The 14,908-nt window shown below is 50.3% G+C and overlaps 1 protein-coding gene across 5 annotated transcripts in view; it reads left to right on the top strand.

The window, feature by feature from the left end:
- Window positions 1–14,908, top strand: part of PALLD (palladin, cytoskeletal associated protein) — a 385,196-nt gene that overhangs the window by 291,813 nt on the left and 78,475 nt on the right. The window contains exon 1 of one of the 5 annotated variants that reach the window (XM_027096507.1): window positions 8,339–8,798. The exons of the other annotated variants lie outside the window; for them this stretch is intronic. The gene's annotated coding sequence lies outside the window, so the exon portion shown is untranslated. Of the gene's footprint in view, window positions 1–8,338; window positions 8,799–14,908 lie in introns of those variants that run through there. 5 annotated transcript variants of the gene reach the window in all.

Raw genomic sequence — 14,908 nt, 5'->3', positions numbered from 1 at the left:
GTGGATTGTCACTGAAGACCCTTGCTCTCTGCAATATCCCCTGCAACACCCCCTGGAAGAGTTGCTGCAAAAGTCCCACCTACACCCAGGCCAGAGTGGGTTGACCTTGGGCCTGACCCCAGGACCATCCCGCTGAAGGCAGCCCTTAGGGATCACACCATCCAACCCCTCCACTGAGCAGACAAGGAGACCAGGAAACTAAGGGACTTTTTCCCTAAAGACCTCATTTCCAAGAGGACTTAGGACTGGATGAGATCTTTTGTTATATTTAAAGCCTGGTGTACGTATATTTTGTGCACGCATGCGTGCAAACACACACACAAGGTGATGGGTGTGTTAATTAGCTTGATCATGGTCATCATTACACAAAGTTACATCACATTGTACCCCTTAAGCAAGTAAAGTTTTTTATTTGTCAATTATACTTTAATAAAGCTGGAAAAGATAAAATAAATCAGTCTAGAAAATAAAGTCTGAATAGGTACATGGTGACAAGGGACCAAGCTTGGAATTGTTTTACCGAATAGAGGTGGTGTTTTGGTAGCGGAAGTGCTCTCTTAACACCACGAACAAGTTGAAATTGAAAAGGGACTCTTGAGGGATTTAAAAAGTGAAAAGCAGAACATCTGCAGATGAGGTGGACCGACCCGGGATGGGTAGGGCTTCCAGGAGACATGGCATCGGGGGCCACGCAGGGGTCTGGGGCACACCGCCACCCTCAACCTGGCCCTCCCTCCTTCTCCAGACAAGACCCGAGGAGGTCCAGCTTCTAAATGCATCAAGCTTTCAGTTAAGCCTTTTAAGGGTGTCCCAGTGAACTGACGATTGGGCCTCACCTACGCGCCAGTAACTCACTGTCAGTGGGAGAAACGTTCACATGAATGAGCGGCTGCAAAGCACCAGTTGTTAACAGCTGACTCTGTCCGCCCGCTTAGATGGTAAGGAGCCTGAGAACATAGGACCTGTTTTCTTCTTTTAAAAACGTGCGACGCCTACTGCCTTAGGTTCACACACAGTACAGCCCTGAAAGGAGGCGAGGGGGCAGACGTGCTTTACAACCAATGAAAGTGTGCAGGGCGCAGACGATCAACAGTTAGGGCTACACTGGGACTTTCGTGGGCCCCAGACTCTTCTGCCTTCGTGGGTCCCTTTCTCCATTAAAAAAAGTTAGAATTATATTTGATAACAGCATTGGCATAAAGATGGATGGAATCCAGGCTGGATTCATTATTATATAGTCATCACGACGACGGTCATTTATGTTCATTTTTTTTCTTCCGAGTTTAAAATTATCTAAAATTTAAAAAAAATTTTGTGGGCTGCCACAAGTGTGTGGGCCTGAGCCCCGGCACCCACTGTCGGATGAGCTGGCCCTGCCCAAGATTACAGACAATGACCGTCCTGACCACAGCTGCCCTCCTTGTAACCCAGAACTAGCTCCCTTCCACTTCTGTTTTTCTAGATGCTTCTCTCCGAGCAACAGGGGGGTTGAGGACTGGGTGATCCCTTTCTCCGTAAGTACCACCTCCTGGCCCGGCCAGCACGCCCCGCTGGGCTGCTCGCTGGGCCGTGGCATGCTGACCCCGAGGCAGGGCACTGAATCCCAAATGAATCCCCCTGCGATGCGCCTCTGAGCTCTGAAATGGAGCCGATCTGAGAGGAGAACTTCTGTCCGGCCAGTCCATCCACTGCTGGGACAGAGGCTTTGTAGGGTGTCACAAGGGCACAGTGGCACCAAAGTTGGGCCAGGCTTCTGCCCGCCGCGCACGAGGGAAGGTGGAATCTAACACTGCCGCCTGTCGGCTCAGGACCTGAGAGCGACAGTGGCTGAGATGTGTCTAGACCCGTCGCTAATACATCCATCTCCAGTGAGGCTTTTTAATATTGAGGTCGTGCTCTGCAGAGGCTTGGTCTGAAGGAGGTAGGGCTGAAGTTAGTCTTTATGGTGGATGCTGTCTTTCTGCTTTTCTTGCATTGAAAACTTTACTTTCCAAATCTCACTTTGTCAACTTTGCTCCGAAATTACAACTTTTTTGTTTGTTTGTTTTTACGTGTTTACTTACACTCATTTAATCTTTGCATCAATCATGCAAGGAAGATAATAGTGTCTTCATTTTATAGATGAGAAAACTGAGGCTTTTCTTTCTCTTTAATCTTTTTTTTTTTTGGCGGTACGCAGGCCTTTCACTGTTGCGGCCTCTCCCGTTGCAGAGCACAGGCTCCAGACGCGCAGGCTCAGCGGCCATGGCTCACGGGCCCAGCTGCTCCGCGGCATGTGGGATCTTCCCAGACCGGGGCCCGAACCCGTGTCCCCTGAATCGGCAGGCGGACTCTCAACCACTGCGCCACCAGGGAAACCCTTTAATCTTTTTAAAAAAATTTTTATTTTATATTGGAGTCTGGTTGATTAACAACATGGTGTTAGTTTCAGGCGTACAGCAAAATAATTCAGTTATACACATACGTGTATCTATTCTTTTTCAAAATCTTTTCCCATTTAGGTTATTAGAGAGTATTGAGCAGAGTTCCCTGTGCTGTACGGTAGGTCCTCGTTGGTTATCTGTTTCACACAGAGCACTGTGTACAACTTTAAAACGGGTGCCCTAAACTCCAATTCCCGTCAGCACAGGCTTCTCTCTTTGGATGCTTCATGTGCCACATTTCATCACAATTCATTGCATATTATTAAAAAAAAAAAAAGTCCATCTGAAAACACTGCTGGACCACTCGGTTCTTTGAATCGTTCTTTGAAGATACGATATCATCCCATTATGTGACCAAATTACCTCAAAATCAGTTAACTCTTTCTAAGGTTACTATCAGCAAAGCGAAAAAGATGATACACTGATATAAGAACCGTGATCTCAATTCTTTGGAACAATGGGAATATTCCTTATACCTAATGGAATCTTAGGGAAAAGTCTTGATCTATTTTCTCTTGAAATCTAGTACTTCGTTGTATCAGGGGCCCGTAACAGGCAGTATCAACATTAAGTCAATTGTTTTAACGATGAATCACATAAACTATATACAGATAAATTAATTTCTTAAATTCCTGATGTTACCAAATATTTGCTGTATGTGTCTTAGGGTATACAGTCAGGGGATTTTCCAGTATAAAATGTATCTATTAAATTTCTATTCTTAGAGAAGCTTTAATTGGAATATTTGACTTACCCTTGTCGCTCTCTCTTCCGTCCTTTTCAGTACCAGAGTCTAGGTTTGCACATTTTTTGTGTCAGAGATCTGTGCCATAAAATAATCTCAACGATCCTCTTAGTAGGTGGAAATCTCTGCTAGAAAGCCTTTCCCTGCAGCACCCAAGCAAATTCCTGTGTACTTCCCGAAGGAAGAAAATTAAGCACTTCAGATAACATAATCCCATTCCTTTGAGCCAGAAGATGAGCTTATTAATTCAAGGGAATGGATGGATACTCCAGTTGAGGAAGTGACAGATTCAGTAGAGTGAGGGTTTCAGGAGTGGGAAACAGCCCTCTTTTCCTCGCTGTACACGTGGCCCCGGCTACACCCTGTTGGGCTCCTTGGTTTCCACGGCATCACCCACAGCAGATCCGTCACCAGGTTGTTTGACATCCTGTATTTCTGGGAGCAACCGTTGAATGATGGCTGGTCCGCAGGTTTTCGAAGCATCCAAAGGAAGCTGCGCGAAAAGCAACACAAGATTCCTTGTTAGGGTGTCACCAGAGGTAACAGCATTAAGAGAAATCTCACCCGTAACTTCATGAACTGCCACTGCGATTCATATAAAATGTGACATTATGGCCTATGTGTCTGTTATCAGTGACTACATTTGTAGGACTCAGCCGAAGGTGGTTCTTACGCAGGATAGAGTCACACTAACAAGCCAGCTCACAGCAGTATTTCATCATTCACTCGGGAGAGTCACAGAAAAAGGCGAAGGCCTACTTTTCACTCTGCCTTTGCAGTAATCCGTGTGGAATCTGTGGTGATTCCATCGGAGCCAGCATAACTCATTTGATTTGGAAGAGGATACTCAGTAATGAGTCAGATTCTTCTGTGGGTGAAGCAGGACATGTTTAGAGCTGCCTGAACTATTTCAAGTCAAGCAGATGTTCTTGTGCACAATGCAACTTGGTGAGAACGATTCACTAATGGAGATCTTAGTGTCCCGAGGTTGTTGAGGGACTTTCCATGTGTATGTACTTTTCACTCCAGAGTTAAGAATCCCTGGAGTTTGGGTTCTGGACCCAACAGTTCATGCTCTTGCTTCTCCCCTGACCTGCTCTGTGTCCTTGGGCAGGTTACTAACCTCTCTGTGGTCACTGCCCTCCATGAAGGGGGCGTGATGGTAACAGCCATACCTCCCATGGGTTGTACAGGCATATAAAATGGGAGAATGTGTGTGAAATGACCAGCATCATGTCAGATTATTACTTTTTACTCTGCTCCTAAGTACTGTGTTTTGTAAAAAAAAAAAAAAAAAAAAATTCCTTAGATACTGTAAAGATATAAACATACACATTAAAGGGGCAAGAAAACCAAGGCCACCCACCATGTGCTGAGCACTGTGTTACGGTTGCCCAGGCAGCATCTCATTTATCTTCTTTTAGGCAGGCCAAGGGAAATGCCTTTCCTCCACTTTACAGATGAGAACACAGGAGCTCTGTGAGTTCAAGGTCATGGCAGCAGCCTTGGGTGGACCCGGCCCATCTTGTCTCCAGAGCCCAGCCCTTTCAGGCACCCTTTCTCAGGCCCCCGCAGGTCTGAATCTGTGATTCCCCTGGAGTCCTTTGCAGGTTCAAGGCCTAGTTTGCTCTGGCAAACTCAATCTGTTCTTTTGTTTACAACTTCACGATCTTTCTTTAACCTCCATGACTGCAGCCCTTCTGGGGACCCTGTTCCCTCTCACTTAGTATTTTACACAAGTACAAACAATCCCCTTTGTTTTCCCCTTGGCCTTTCTCCCTGCCCTTAATAAAAAGTTATGTACAAACCAAAGAGCCAGAAAGTTATCTTGGCCAGTGGGATACACACTCTGTTTTTATGTTGAAAGTATGAATTGTCCTCGGAGGTTTGCCCTTTCCTTCTCCCCCAGGAGTCCACATTCATGGTCAGATAGTGCATGGGGCTGAGCCTCCCGAGAAGAGCCACGTTTTTAAAGATTTCGCACTTTCGTTAAAATAATTTGGTAATTGTTGATACGGAAACAGATATGTTTCTTTAAAAATGCTGCAATTAACTACAAAGAGCGCAGATTCAAAGTGGTCCAAGGCTTCTTGAAGGTGCTCATTTTAAACGTGAATAGAATGAAAGGTGATCTTAAGCCTTCTCCTCTCAGAAACATTTTCTGAAAAATAATATTAGTTGGAACCAGTGTCAGGTAAAGTCAGTAACTGCTCTACCATTTTCCTAGTCTGTTCTTGTTTGCTGAATGGGGTTGGGATTCCTTGCAAAAGTAATCTCTACAACTGAAGAAATGGACCACTGAGACAAGATCTTGTACCTTTTAAAAATACAGCAAGAGCTAAATCCACAGGTTTTTAAAAATAATATCAAAGCACCGGAAGTGAGTGGAAATAGACCCTTATGCTGAATTGCTGTCAGAACATCTGTTATATTCACCATCGATCCCTCAGCGGAAATACGTGCCAGCCCACTGGCCAAGAATCTTCTGAGAAAATCTCAAGGTTTTGGTACTTTTCATTAAAATATTATTTTAAGCAAAATGCCTGAAGATATACTAATACCTGTAAATAAAAGGAAGGAAAAGGTAGATTTTGGCTTTACGTGTTAGAACAGCGTGGCTGGGCGCTGTGACTTGTGGTGTAGTTTTTCTAGTGGGCATTTGGCGAGAAGGCATGGATTTGATTTGCTCATCGTATCCACTTTATAAAGTATCACCGATGCCGAGCATGTTTGAGGTAGGGGCCGTGTGCTCCCTGCCAGCCGTCGGGTCTCTGTGGCTGGCTTCCCTTGTCTGTTCAGTGAATACCATTTGTTTTGAGCTTTGGCTGCCGTTTTAGTTTTTAACCACCCTGAGCTTCATTCTTTTCCTGAGAATGTGAGAAGGAGAAACAAGGAGTGGTTTGAAGGATTAACTTCACCCATTCCACGCTCCTCCCCAAACAGTTAGACAGTTGAGCAAACTACTTCATCTCAGATTAAATGTGCACGTTTGAAGCCACAGGTGTTGGAGCCCAAGTGTGCAAAAGTGACCCTGGAGACAGGAACCTTAGAGGAGGTTCTGCCCGATGCTCCCGGGGGCCAGTGGGAGTCCCGGAGCGCAGCCCCTGGGGGGTATGAGTGGATGCAGGTGTGTTCTCCACCCCTTCCTGTTGCCCTAAAGCCACAGAGCTCTCAGTTTTAGCTCAGGGAGCGAGAGAAGAAAATCTAAGGAGAAGGTTGCTGCTCAGCATCCTCGGAGCACACAATGGGATGCATGTTCTTTTCAAGCTTGGCAGGATTCCTATCAGTACTGATAACAGTTGTCACAAATCTTGGACTTGCCAAAGTGATATATAAGATGTACCCACGCCTCCCCCACTGCACGCTTAAAATCTTTAAAAGTTGAAAGCATTAAAAGACTTAGTGTTTTGCACCAGTTCTGAAATCCTCCCGGATCTGACCTGTGAGAAGTAGAAACTGCTTCACGTTTCTGGGCTCCTATAATAGGTAACAGTAAGGCAGTGATGGCGGATCTCTGGGTCATCCTTCCTTGCTGCCTCTGGAGAGGAGAGGAATTGGATGTTTCCTGGTAGTTCACCAACCCTCTGGGTCTATTTCCTCCTACACACTCTCCCAAGCTTGTGGTGCTGGTCACTCAGCCTTATCCATTTCATTCTTTCTGCGCTTACGTTGAGAACGGACTCCTAAATCATAAACTCACAACACTTAAGAACTGTAGCTTTAAAATTCATCAGATTAATCCCCTTGCTATGAAAATTTTTTAAAACTACAGACTTCCACAGTTAATGGCACAGACCACTAAGTCCTAACTCCCACTTCAGAATGTCAAGTGCAGCCTTCTGGAAAACCCTGCAGTGCACCACTGATGTCATTCCTGCAGCCCTAATGGCCATTTGCCCGGGAGTGAGCACACCAAAACTTGAAAGAAAAGCAAAGTTAAACAGTGATGTACTGAGCTTTTTACCCTTGTTCCTTGCAGAAATTGAAAAGAGAATAATGCCTTGTAGTAGACCTGGAAAGATGACTATGGTATATTGTAGGTTAAAAAAGAAGTAGTTTACAGAATCGTATGGAAATGATGATCTAATCTGTGTGTTGAATACGTGTTGAAATGCACAAACAGAAAAGTCTGGAAGAGGATACTGCAGGCTGTTAACAGTGTTTAATCTCTGAGGGTTGAATCACAGGGAACCATCCTCTCTGGGTTTACTGTTTTGAGTATTTTACAGACATCATTTTTAATCTAAAAATCATTAACACTATTTCTGGGAGAGAGAGAGACGTAGAGTCTCTGTCTCAGGGCTGTGAACCCAGAAACCCTATTGTTCGATATTAATACTGAAGACAGGGATAGAATTACTAGACTAGTTACTGTGGCCACTGGCATTCAAACCTAGATGACATCTACTGGCGTTTTCTTGGTGACCGTTTTACAGAAAGGGCTGGACACAACCATGGGTGTTCCATATATGCGATCTATTAGCATTCATCCGTTCATGTTCGTGACAGTTCGTGGTGTGTAGAGGAGATACGGACTTGATGGTCAAGGAGTATGCGGTGTAGGAGGAACAGGCCAGAAATAACTGCTAACCCAACTGTAGGGGATGTGCGGAGCCAGGGGCGTCCTGAGCTGGGTTAGTGAAAGGAGAAGTCGCCGACCTGGACTTAAGGTTAAGCCCACAGGAAGTCACACACTTTACGTAAGAAATTAATTGTGGAATTAATGAGTCCATTTCCTCCTTGAAAACAGTTCTATAGAAACTTCCGAGTGACTCAGGGCCTCTAGAAGTTGACGGCAGAAGAGCACAAGATAGGCACCGTTGCTAAACCAGAACGCCTTGCCCTTCTTACCCTCAGGGCCCCGCAATTCAGTTACTCATTGATAAGCGGAACAGAGTAAACTGTTCATGGAAATCTAGAAATTATCCTCTCTCTTCCTTAAAAAAGAAAGAAGCGTTCCACACGATCAGTATGTTTTGGGATTTAAGTGCTGCACAGTCTTTATGATGGTACCTGATGGCGCGCAGGAGCTGGGCTCCGATCCACCGGCCCAGCCCGACGCCCGCAGCCCCTTCTTCCCGGGCCGCCCCCGCCTCCGCCGGGTTTCACTTCATCCCGCTGGAATGCTGCCCTGGAGCAGAGGTCCTGGACTTTCCTTCTTAGTCCAGAAACGAGAAAACCCAAAACCTGGGGCAAATCATCCGACATGCAGCCAACATCCCTACTGGCCTAGAAAAAAAGCTAAACTCTTTCCCGTTATCCATCCCTCCTGGAAGTTCTGGGAAAGCCCGTTCGTCCAGGTGCTGCCCGGGGCGGGGGCTGCTACCCGGGAGGTGGGGACTGGGGACGGGCGCGCGGCCAACCTGCCGGGCAGCCCGCTTCTCCCTTCCCCCCTCCCCTCCCCCTTCTCCCCTCCTCTCGCCCCCCCTCCTCTCCCCTCCCCCCAACTCGGCCCAGGCTGCCCCGCCCCCTCCCCGCCCTCGCGGCCCCGTGGACTCTTATTGCCCCGGCGCGCGGGCGGGGCGTCAGGCCTCCAGAGTCGCAGAGGCGCCCAGTCTGGCGCGCGGTCCACGGCGGGTCCTCCCGGCACGCTGGGGGTCCCAGAGCGGCGGGGCACGGCCGGACGGCAGGTAGGGCGGCGTGGGGGTGGGGTAGGGGAGGAAAAGGGGGCCGGCGGGCAGCAGCCCCGCGTTCCCGCCCCGCCGCGGCCCCTGGCGGAGCCCTCCCTGCCCTGCGGTCGGAGAGCGGCGCAGAGAGCTTGGCTCCAGAGGGGCTTGGGCGCCTCGGACCGTGCGGGGGCCGGAGAGGCTAGGCTGCCCCAGACCACGGCCGGCAGAGCTGGCGGGGAGGGGGCGGGCGGTGATCTCCTCCTGTCGCCGGCGGGGTGTGGTGAGGGGGTCCGTCCTTCCCGAGCCCCGCACCCCCACACCCTCTTCTCTGCGGGGCGCTGGTGCTCTCCGCGCACGGAGTGGGGGGTGGGCGCCGGCCTGGGGGAGCGGCGAGGCCGGGGGGCCTGCGCGCGGGGCGCGGAGCCGGCGGCCCTCGGGCAGCGCCCCCCGCGGCTGCGGTCCCGCCGCCCGGGTCTGGTTTCCCTTCGGGGCGGCGAGCGTGCGGGGCTCCGGGGCGCGGAGTACGGCGGCCCGGGGCTCCCTGCGCGCGGAGCTCATCCGACCCCGGTCCCCGGGAGCCGAGCCAGCCCGAGCTGCGTGTGCCCTGCGGCCCCAGGGAGGGGCCGAGTGGACAGACCCTCGCCTGGGAGGCGGGAAGGCTCGGTTCCCGGGTGACCTGCCCTCGGGATGCCGCCCCCGACGCCCCGCCCCCCAGGCTCAGCAGCGGTCCCAGCAGCCTCGGAAACTGCCCAGCTCTGCCGTGGAGGACATTTTCTTGGTTGGTGTTATGAGGGGTCCCGTCGCAGTACTACTGTCTGAGGAAGAACTGGCCGGGGTCATCGAGGAGTGGGGTAGGGGATGTTTCTGAGCTCACAGTGCAGAGGTAGCCGCTTCGTGCGGTCTTCCTCCATCCCCAACGGAAGAGGACTCTTTGTTTCAAGAGCTGGGGGACTTTGACTTAGTGATGAGAGGTTTGAGTGAATTTTATTTTTTCCCTGGTCTGTTCACGTGGGTTTGCGTTGTTGCGGGTGAGAGTAGGGGTCCCCGTGCCTTGGAGCGATTGGAAGAGTCCGGAGTCCGACCTGAAGAGAGAGGAAGTCACGTGGTTAGTCCCTCCTTAACAGTGGGTATCACAAATAGGCAAGAGGTATATAATCAATATATAATCAACACATTTTCCAACTAATCTCTAAGCTATGTTTTTTATTTCTTCTATTTATTTTATATAAAATAAGATTGATCTGACACTAATTCTAGTTTTTGTGTTTTGAATAAGGACGGGGCTGGGTTGCCGGGTGCCCACACCACATCCATTACTAAGAAACTAGGCACGTACAGCGAATAATAAAGCACGCCAGCATCCTAACCGTCTTTTTGGCTGTGTGAACACTTGGTGCTCTGGGTGAAGAGTTCGGGGTAGGTGGTCGACAATCACACAGCTCTGTTTTCTGTGGCTGTGAAACCCGTGAATCATAACATTCTGACAGCTGGTGTGGTCCAGTAGCCTGCATGCTTGAAATGGTGTAATAACTGCACACCCAGTGTGTTCCTAGGTGAGAACACTGACTTGGAAAGCAAGAGGTTGGTGTCCTGGTTATAGGAGCCCTGGGGTGCTTCATTATAGGCTTGTGGGCTCTGGGTTTTCGTTGACTTTGAAAGCTTTTTAGTAAGAGTTGAACCACCTACTGCATTGCCTTGCAGTTGAGCTTTAAAAAACTTTACTGTGTTGTTTTCTCAAGAGCTGTAATCTTTATACTATTTTTGAGCATAGTTGCTCTTTTTCCCCAAAATATTTTCCCTAGACTGTAGTAAATCTTATACTCTACTATCTTTGAAATCACTCATTATTACTGAAGTATAAAGTATTTCCTGGAGCTTATCAAGGAGTCCATACTGCTCAAGGTGCTGGAGTCATCATTTCAAAAGGAAGTTGTTAATTTGGTCACACAGCTGTTGATTGTCCAAACCGCTGTTGCTTTTCTTCCCCCACTTTCCGGATTTTTTTTTCACAGTCACTGGGAACAGTAAAAATATGTTTTAGACATTGCTTTCTCTTTTGCATACATTTCCCTGTAAACAGTTTCATATCAACATGTGATGTGCTTTTCCAGCAACTGTTTCAGAAGATCCAGATAAACATCAGGTGATGGAAGTTCACTGTGCTTCTCAAAATGCCTATACGATTTCTTATTTGGCAAAATGACTCTCCAAGTAAATGGGGGAGGTAGACACCAAAAAAATACGTTGACGAGCACTGCACTCTCCTGTGAACGTGTTCTTGCGTTCACACACAGCAGCTCACTCCACAAATGTTGTTCTGAGACACAAGGTGGTAGGAGGTCGAGTGAGGTCCTCGGGCCGTCCCCTTTCCGCCTCTCGGGTTGCTCTTCGAAAGCGAGGTTGCACTCGCTCACGGGGTTGCACTCGCTCACTGGGAAGCTCTGTATCAGATTGTGTCAAAGGATGAAGAATGAGCGATGCTGGATGAGAAAGTCTTCCTCCAAGGAGACTGTAGGACTGGCGAGAGCTAGCCCAGCCTTGTAGGGAAGGTGGGGAGGTACAGGGGAAAGAAGGAGGGCCTGAGGGGTCAGGAAGGAGAAACGGCCCCTGAAGCCAGTGCCCTGGACAGTTTTCGGAGGCGCCTTTCACCCTGAGCAGTCGTCTTCACTGCTTGCTGCTCGTGTGCTTGAGGGACCACCATGACGGGTGACGCGCGCAGTTCCGGTTAGGTGAGCCTCTCTTACTTGTGTGTTTGGATCACAGGGACCGGAAGGCAGGCTGAGAATTCGGGTGGTTGGTTCATGCAGCTGCGAGTTCTTCCACGGAGTGCAGGGCGACCAGCTGCCAGAGCTTCCCCCTCCGGGAAGCAACAATGCTGGTGTCCATCTTGGCCTGGGCTTTTGGAAGGCAGAAGGGCTTCCTTGATGGAAAAGATTTCCTCCTAAGGGAGAAGCTGCCATTTGCAGGCAGAATGTGTCAGCCAGAAGAAATGGGCAGATGACCATTTTTTGGATTTTTGGCAAAACTTTGCAATTTTTTTTCCATATAGAAGTGTTAGAAATAGACTCATAAGAAAACAGACAAGGGGCTTCTCTGGTGGCGCAGTGGTTAAGAATCCGTCTGCCAAGGCAAGGGACACGGGTTCGAGCCCTGGTCCAGGAAGATCCCACATGCTGTGGAGCAACTAAGCCCGTGCGCCACAATTACTGCACCTGCTCTCTAGAGCCCGTGAGCCACAACTACTGAGTCCGTGCACCACAACTACTGAAGCCCGCGTGCCTAGAGCCCGTGCTCCGCAACAAGAGAAGCCACCGCAATGAGAAGCCCGCGCACCACAACAAAGAGTAGCCCCCGCTCGCTGCAACTAGAGAAAGCCCCGCGCACAGCATCGAAGACCCAACGCAGCCATAAATTAATTAATTAAAAAACCAGACAAAACCAAGTAAGAAGAATAGACACGGAAGTCTCACCAGTGGGCAGGGAGGGAGGAAGGAACCTTGGTTAAGCAGCTGTCACTCCCCAGACCCTGCAGGGCATGCAGCATCCTCTACCACGTTTCCTGGTATTAGAGAGCGGAGCCCAGGTGCCCATCCACGTTGGAAGGAAGTAGCCCTGGACCACCGTGCGTGGGACTCACAGGCGTCGTCCCCCGCTTCATGACGCGTGTGCTGCCTTTGTGAAGCTGCCAGACCCACTGAGGGTCAGCGCCCTCCGCTTTCACCTGGGCTGGATTTCGAATGTGCGCTTGTAAATCCTTCGCTGGGGACTCTGAACACGCCCTTTTGTTGAAACCATGTCAGTTTGTGGTTGGGTTCCAGGACAGGTCAGAGTATCCTGCTTTTACTCATAGTACCATCGAAAGGAGCCATTATATATAACATGGTTTTGTGGGAAAATGCACTCAGAGCTCCAACTTGATTTTTTTTTTTTAGACGACTTTTAATCCCAGCAACAATGGCAAGAAGGACCCCACCTTGTCTTTTTCCATGTAAACCCTAAAGGGAAAATAAAGGTACACAGAGATACGTTTCCTTTCCTACTGCCCCCGTGCTAAGAGAGACCCCCCAGCCTGGAACCAGAGAGCTGGGAGGTGGGGACAGCAGTACCTGGCACCAGAGGGGGAAGGACACGGGTGACAGGGCCGAGGTGAGGCCCGTGGTCCATCAGCCGGGCCGGGGAACCGGCTCTGATGGCCGGTTGACGTGGGCTGCCTGCTGGGTGACACGACTTCCTTACTAAACTACTGAACATCATCTTTACTCTAGAACCTGAGCATTAGCGCCGTAAGCTGTCCACTCAGTGCTGTTCAAGTCAGGGTTGGTTTTAAATGGAATCTTAAATAATAGCAAGAAAGCAAACTTCCAGGCATTTTGTTTTTCTTTTTGATGCCAGTGCACAAAATTCCCAAACAAATACCTCCTGGGGACTGGACAGACTTCAGGTCAACTTAGATGCTGATGTACACTTACAGTATCCTGAATAACGATAGGATAAATACCACAGAGCAGTTACCTCCGACCAGAAAGCGTGCTAAAATGTTTACCACACTTCACGTCGTCTCGTCGTCACCACAGTCCCATGTAGTAAGTACCGTCAGCACCCCCATCTTAAACAGGATGCAGGTGCGATTTCGGGAGGGTGAGAATGTGCCCAGAGCCACCCAGCTCTGAAATGGCAGGGCTGGACAGCTGTTGCTGAACAAGCCCCGTGGCCTGGCCGCTGGCTGGACTCTGGGAAGAAAGTAGGGACCCAGATGGACAAATAGGCAGCAACGCCTGCCCTCGTGCAGCTTGTCTTGTAGTGATGGGAGACACACCCTAGAGAAACAAACTAAACATCCAGGGCTTCAGATAGTCCTGTGCTGGGGGAAACAGAGCCAGGAAGCAGGGACGGCAGTGAGGCTGGGATCCGCCCGGTGGGAAGGAGCTCGGGCAGAGGAGCGGCTGTGCGCGGGCAGAGCGAGCCCGCGAGCCTTACAGCACCCGTCCTCCGGGCACACCCTCGTGTTTTGTAGCGGCCGCTGTCGTGGTGTGGACTGCCTTTGTGGGTCCCTGTAAATACCCCAGCGGGTGCCTGGGGACGCATGCAGGAACATGGACGGAAGGCTTCACCTTGCCCGTCAAAGGTCAGGAGAGACGGAAGGACAGGCTGGGGTCTGGGCACGGCAGAGGCTCCTCTGCGGTTCTAGAAAGAAAGCGGGCTCCGCGGGCCAGGGGGCAAGTGTGGGTGGACGCGGCAGTGAGGGCTTCCTGTGTTTTCAGTGGAATAGGAAGTCGGTCGTCACCTTGGCGGGGCTGGGTGTTTGAGGAGAGGAGGTGTGACACTCACCTGGCTGGTGGGATGTGCCCTCAGGGTCTGCCTGAGGTCGGGTTCTGACGACACTCCTGTATCCTGGACCCCAGGACCCCACCATCCCCTTCACCTGCCGAGGAGAGAGCCGTCTGCTAGTCTTCTTTGTGTCCCTTACGTGGAGGAACACCCTGCGCTTGGTAGACGGTGGTGGGTGTTTGCTGAATGACTGCAATGGGCCTCCTACACGCTGACCCGGAAATGTCATCAAACATCTTCTCTCCACCCTGATCATCACGGTAGTCGCTCCCTCCGCTGGGGTGCTCTGGCACTTAGAGTCCCTGAAACAGTGGTTCCACCTACGGCCAGTTACTTCCTGGGCTCATCTCGTCTCTGCGGTGTTGAGCCCGAGTCTTAGGCTGTGAAACAGCTCTTAATTGTGTGCTCTTCTGTGTCACTCTCCGGCAGCGACCTGACTCGGACCTCACTGCTCCGCGTGGTGCCTCGGTGGAGGACAGCAGGGATGCCTCCTGCTTCTGCTTTCTCTCTCCTGGTTGCTTGGCGTCCTCCCGGGGCAGGTGTAGGTAGCTGGTCAGCTGGGAGACAGGAGAACCACCGGGATGGTTAGAATCATGCAGGAAATGGACATCGGTCTCAGCTAAGCTGGTGGCAGAGGAACTGATTGAAGGGGTTGGAGTCACCCTTTCCTGGGGTTAGAAGGTGGACTTGACTGCCCTTGGCGTTCATGGTCTTGAGGTGGGAGGCGGGGGGATTGCGTCCAGGGTCCTGCCAAGCAGCGGGCAGGAAGTGGAGCGGCCCTGAGGGCGAGGCAGCTCAGGTGT

The sequence above is a fragment of the Aethalodelphis obliquidens genome, unplaced genomic scaffold, assembly GCF_003676395.1.
Source record: "Aethalodelphis obliquidens isolate GAN/ISIS:26980383/991018 unplaced genomic scaffold, ASM367639v1 scaffold103, whole genome shotgun sequence".
Lineage (NCBI taxonomy): Eukaryota > Metazoa > Chordata > Mammalia > Artiodactyla > Delphinidae > Aethalodelphis > Aethalodelphis obliquidens.
This window is presented reverse-complemented; position numbering and strand designations above follow the sequence as displayed.